We start from the raw sequence: 6,853 nt of genomic DNA on the forward strand, positions 1-6,853 counted from the left end.
GAACGAATAAGTAAATTGTGCACATGATTCGTGCACTACTATTTTTTTCCTACATGCCATGTCCGGGGCTCCGTACATTTGCATTTAAAGGGAGACACACAAAAATGGCGTGTTTTAGCTCACACCCTATGTTTTCAGAATTGTTTATGGTTGCTCTAATCTATCAAACTAAAACATCACAATGAGCCTTTAACGTGTACCAAAAGTTGCTGTTCATCGGGGGGAAAAAAAGCTAGAAATTGACTGAAAAACACAGAAAAAAAAGCAGCTTGTAATTCTGCATTTGCAGTTTGGAGGAACCAAGTCAGATAATGCTTATACTATAACCACTTTGTCAAAAATAAATACAACTTGCATATACAATCACTAACAACAAAAAAAAGTAGCACACCCCCAAAGTTTTGATTGTTTTTGATTTGTTTTCAATAGCAAAAGAAAGTCAAACCATATACATAAACTAAACTGACAAACACAAATATGAGCAATCAGCATATGAATCTCAACAATGGTGACAACAAAATATTCAGACAATCAGATCAACTCTGGACATCACAAAAAGCTACTAAAACACAGAACAAAAACCACAGCAAAAAATAAAAGCAAATAGTTAGAATTAAAGAAAATAATAGGACAATTCAGCTGCATAATTTATTCATGCTGTGATGAATGCTGGGAGTTTTGTACTATTGTTCCCAGCATGCTTTGCGGCATGACACTTGATTGTCACTATTGTTGAGATTCTGATTCTTAATGTCTTGGTGTTCTGTTTTTTTTTTTTTTTTTTTTTTTAATAATTATTTTTAATTTTTGCAATTTCCCAAACATGGAAATGTATTATGTAATATATCACATTATATGTTGCAGTATATTCCCATATATTTTTGCTACGTAAGAGGGTCTATGGTTGGAACGATGCCTCAGGTTGACCGCCTGCAGCGGTCAACCTGAAGCTTTCACCTGCACACCCACTGAAGCTAAGCAGGGTTGGGCCCGGTCTATACCTGGATGGGAGACCTGGGAAGCTGCGGGAAGAGGTGTCAGAGGCCAGCGGGTCTGATCAACCTGTGGCCTGAGTGGGTCCTAACGCCCCAGTGCAGTCGCAATAAACTGTACTGTATAAAGGGTTAATATAAACCTCAGAATATAAGGGGTGTAACCCTGGTGAAATCTAGTTCCTACAGCACATTCACATACCGCCCAACGCCCCAGTGCAGTCGCAATAAGCTGTACTGAATAAAGGGTTAAAATAAACCTCAGAAATAAGGGGTGTAACCCTGGGGCAAAAATAATCCCTAACGTTACATTAGTTAGTTAGCTAGTCTCACATTACTGCTTTATTAGTACAACTTATATGGAAGCAACTCTATTTTTTTCGCTTCATCAAATTAAGGTTGACTTTTTTTAACAATGTCTTTAGTAGCCTACCTTTCTGGACCTTGAAAGTGTCGGTTAAATTTCTGTCGATAGACGAGTCATACCTTTCGGAGATCATCAGCAATATCTAAACGGAGTGTCTATTCACTCTGAGTGCAAATAACGTCCCCTGGTGGCAAACGCTATTTACATTGACTAGATCAATGGTTCTCAACCGGTGGGGCGCGAGTAGGCTACAGGATGGGAGGAAAAAAAACCTGAAAAAAAAAAAATTGCAATTTTTTTTATCACTAAACTACTGTCATAAAAAGTTATAGTTTTGTATATACATAACTCCTGAATAAAATTAAAATGTGTTTGGACTGATTTAAAAAAAAAGGTTTTGAACAAATTTGATTGGTTTGTCGATAGTGAGCGCAAATGCAGGTGATAAGCGGTTTTATTAAGCGAGTCACTGAGTCGTTCATTCACGATTCGTTCAAACGGCCGATTCATCAAGAATGAGACAGATGTTTGTGAATGGGTCATTGAATCTTTGACTCAAACGATTTGTTCAAAACACTGAATCATTCAAAACACGATTGAGTGTTGCTGTGAAATGCGCTATGTTGTGATCTTTGTTTGGATCCATCGGATCTATTTTCGCTGCTAAAATAGACCAAAACAGTCATTATTTCGTCTAAAATGTAAGTGACTTAATATTATTAACTTGTTTGTTGAACTGTCATATCAGTGTCACATTTTCAATCGCGAGGTGATGGTAAATTAAGTGATGGTCAATTGTCAGCTCTCTTGGTCGTCAGGTCGTGTGATGTATGTTGCTGAACTGTATTCAAATGTTATAATTATAAAAACACCACATTTTGAAATTTAACTGCAGTATGTCAATTTAGTTTATTTGTGTGTGCTGCGCTCATAGACTTTAGAAAACGGCGCTCATTTGTTTGATTTCTCCTCGAGAAGCTGCGCAAGCCTCAAAAGTTTAAGGTCCTTGCACCCTGACTGAGTCCGAAACTGTCGTATTCGTTTTTTCATATTCGTCATTTGGTGGCTCTCAATTGTCAAAAAAAACCCTCAAAATATTTGTTACGGATGCGAAAAATGCAGAAAATCGAACCATCCGAATTAATTTTAATGACGGACGGAAGAGGCTGCAAACGTATAAAACGTGAGGTCGTATTTAGTTTTATATATATATATATATATATTAGGCCTAGTAATAATAACAAGAATGAAGCATAAATTAATATCAGAGGTCTGGTGAGGGGGGCACTGGGGCCCCAACTGCAATGAACCAACCCCTGGACTAGATCCACCCAACAATGTATGGTTGGGCCACTCAAGTTGGAAAAAAGACGAAAGAACTCAACGTTTTCAGTGGTGCATCAGTAGTGCGAAAAACTCCTAAATCCGGCTTTAAATGCGATCGACGCGGGTTCGAATCTGCCTTTTGCCGAGCTCGCTCTTCACTATTTTACCAACACATAGCACACCAGAAAGGCATTTATTTTCAATAAAAATTAAAATAATTTCCTAAAAATGGAAATAAATTGCCTAACGAGTGTTTAATAATATTTATTGGGTAGGCTTAGGGCAAGGTGTATGCACACCTGTCAACACAGGGATTTGAAAATCAGGATTTAAATTTATTTTTGCTTGTAGTTTTTTTTATATATTATTCATGGCAAACCAATTACACAACTAGTGAAACTACACGCTGGCACGAAGATAGGCATGATTACAAAATAAAGTAAATATATTCTCGTGGACTCGGATGTGCGTCATTGCTTACGTTGCATGAGTGCCCACTACTGGCGGAATTCGTGCATAAGGTTAATGAAACGCATAAGCCCTTGATCGCTTGGAATTCACTATGGAGCTGATTCATTATTTAAACCCCTTTTCTACTTATGAATTTGTTTTATGCATAATTTCGGGGGGGTTTTTTTTTTTTTTTTTTTTTACGTAACGTTACAAAGAGTCTCAAAAGCATTTGATAGCGTGCGCGAACACATGTGTTCGACACATGCGCACTAGAAAGATTCATTCTTGTCCAGTCTCTGCGTTTTTTCGCTCCAAAACTTAGAATAAAATGTCTCTGTGCTCATTTAAAATAGAATTGCTGGTATCTTTAATCCCCTCACACGAGCGCTAGTCAACACAGGACAGAGTATAGAATCCAACGAAACTCTGATGTTTTTTGGGTAACAGCCACGAGGAGGCGCTTCGGTAGCGCGGCAGCCATTTTGGGTTGAAAATGCCAACTGGAAAATAGAATCCATCACATCTTACGGCGAATCTCACAGCCAAATCAGAAACGCAATAGAACATTTCTCAAACTCAGTAAATTTTATGACACCTACAGTAAATGTTGTATTGTCTTAACCTATATATGTTTTATGTGATCAGTTGTGGAATCCAACCATTACACATCTGAGGTAACGTATTTCCATTTTATGCAACTTTACATATTTACTATTAATAGTAAATTAATAATTAATAAAGTTAAGATCATCATGTTTGTAGCCTGATCCAGGGGATTAAAACGTATACCTATGGGCACTTCAGCCACAGCCTTCGATGAAATCAACTGAAGATAAAAGACATTAAGTCTCTCAAGATCTGATTAAACATCTCCACAAACAGCATTACCAGCTTCACTTATTACTAACCAGATTGAATTTATTTCTGACATGCATCTACAAAAGTTGTTATTGAGATCTCCACAAAGATCTCAATAACAACTTGTATACCAAACTTGTATACAAGGGCTGAAGTCGTAGTTCTTGTTGTTCCTCTGTCCTTTGGTGAGTTTGCTCGTTATCACCTAATTATCTCATTAACTCCAGCATGTTTCTGTGTTACAGCCTGTAGTGTGCACACTGAGCAGTGTTCATTTCATCTGGGCTAACCCATGTGGGGCCTCCATGGAAACTGTGGACAAAACTGGCTGGGCCCCAGTTAGACAGCCCAGGTGACACCCATCTGGGCCCCACATAGCTGTGCTGGCTGCGAGTAAATTACTCCACTAGGTCTGAAATACGTTTTAATCCCCTAGATCACGCTACAAACATAATGACCTTATAGAACACAATGCATTGCTGTGTCTGTTATCCTATAATTGCCACTTTTGGACACAGTGGCTGTGTTTTTTTGTTTACATAGTCTTGCTTTAACGGACATTAATATAAGACAACACTGCAAAAACAGTTTCTGTCAAGCTGTTATATTCTGTTATATTGTCCAACATTCCCAAATTTTCTGATGCATGTCCTTAATTTAATTTCATATTGGAAGTAATTCAGTGTTTATAATGCTAATACTTGAACTTCAAAGAATTTTAACCCAAACATTTGTCCATTTATCCAGCATCCATTTAATCATTTTAATAAATATAATAATTTACACTCTATGATATCACTGCATCCTGTTAATGCATCTAATTACTATTTACTCTTGTTGCAAAGAACTTATACTTTTACATGGTGTAAATAGAAACTATCGCTATTTTCACCTAGTGGAAATAGAATATATTGCTATTTCTTGCCATATTTTAATTAATCTTAAATATGAGTGAAGATCTTACAGGTGTGGAACAATAATGGAATAATGGTAATGGAAACAAACCGACTGTCTTTGAAATCTTGTAAAGGAACAAAACCAACCATCATTAAAATCTCATAACAGAACAAAATCGTACATCTTTAAAATCTTGCAAATGAACAAAACCAACTGTCTTTGAAATCTCAAAATGGGACAAAACCGACTGTCATTGAAATCTTATAACAAAACAAAACCAGCAATCATTGAGATCTCATAAAGAAAAAAAAACAGCCATTGAGTTCACGTACCAGAATAAAACCGACTGTCAATGAAATCTCAAAATCAAATAAAACAGACTGTCATTGAAATCTCTGAACGGAACAAAACTGACTGTCACTGAAATCTCATAACGAAACAAAACCGACCATCATTGAAATCTCATAACCCAGCTAAACCAGCCATCATTGAGATCTCGTAACTGAACAAAACCAACCGTCATTGAAATCTCGTAACGAATAAAATCGACAATCTTTGAAATATCGTAAAAGAACAAAGGAACAAAACTGACCGTCTTTGAAATCTCATAACAGAACAAAACCGACTGACACTGAAAACAGACCGTCATTGAAATCTTGTAACCGAACAAAACCAACCACCATTGAAATCTTGTAACGAAAAAAATAGACAGTTTTTGAAATCTCGTAAAAGAACAACCAAACAAAATTGACCATCTTTGAAATCTCATGACAGAACAAAACCAACTGTCACTGAAAACCGACCGTCATTGAGATCTCGTAACTGAATAAAACCAATTTGATACTGAAAACCAACCATCACTAAGATCTAGTAAACCGAACAAAACCGTCATTGAGATCTCGTAACCGAACAAAGCTGACTTTCTTTGAAATCTCGTAATGGAACAAAGGAACAAAACCGACTGTCTTTGAAATGTCATAACAGAACAAAACCGACTGACACTGAAAACTAACCATCATTGAGATCTCGTAACTGAACAAAACCGATTGTCATCGAAATCTCGTGACGAAACAAAACCGACTGTCACTGAAAAACAAATATCATTGAGATCTCGTAACCGAACAAAACCGACTGTCTTTGAAATCTCATAACCCAGAAAAACCGACCATCATTGAGATCTCGTAACTGAGCAAAACCGATTGTCTCAGAAAACTGTCCGTCATTGAGATCTCGTAACTGAACAAAACCGACTGTCATTGAAATCTCATAACAGTACAAACCGACTGAGACTGAAAACCGGCCGTCATTGAAATCATATAACAGAACAAAACTGTCGATCACTGAGAACCACCGTCATTGAGACCAACCTTCATTGAAATCTTGTGATGAAAAAATCAACAGTCTTTGAAATCTTGTAAAAGAACAATAGAACGAAACTGACTGTTTTTAAAATCTTGTAACAAAACAAAATCAACTGACACTGAAAACCAACCATCATGAAAATCATGTAACGAAACGAAACCGACTGTCTTCGAAATATTGTAACAGAACAAAACTGACTGACACTGAAAATTGACAGTCATTGAAATCTCACGATGGAACAAAACTGACTGACACTGAAAACTGACCGTCATTGAGATCTCGTAACCGAACAAAACCGACTGTCATTGAAATCTCATAACCCAGCAAAACTGACCATCATTGAGATCTCGTAACTGAACAAAACCAACTGTCACTGAAAACCGGCCGTCATTCAGATCTCGTAACCGAACAAAACCGACTGTCTTTGAAATCTTGTAAAGGAACAAAGGAACAAAACCGACCATCTTTGAAATCTCATGACAGAACAAAACCGACTTTCACTGAAAACCGACCGTCATTGAGATGTCGTAACCGAACAAAGCTGTCATTGCGATCTCGTAACCGAACAAAGCTGACTTTCCTTGAAATCTCGTAACAA

This window comes from Ctenopharyngodon idella, chromosome 21 (genome assembly GCF_019924925.1).
Source record: "Ctenopharyngodon idella isolate HZGC_01 chromosome 21, HZGC01, whole genome shotgun sequence".
NCBI classification, from domain to species: domain Eukaryota; kingdom Metazoa; phylum Chordata; class Actinopteri; order Cypriniformes; family Xenocyprididae; genus Ctenopharyngodon; species Ctenopharyngodon idella.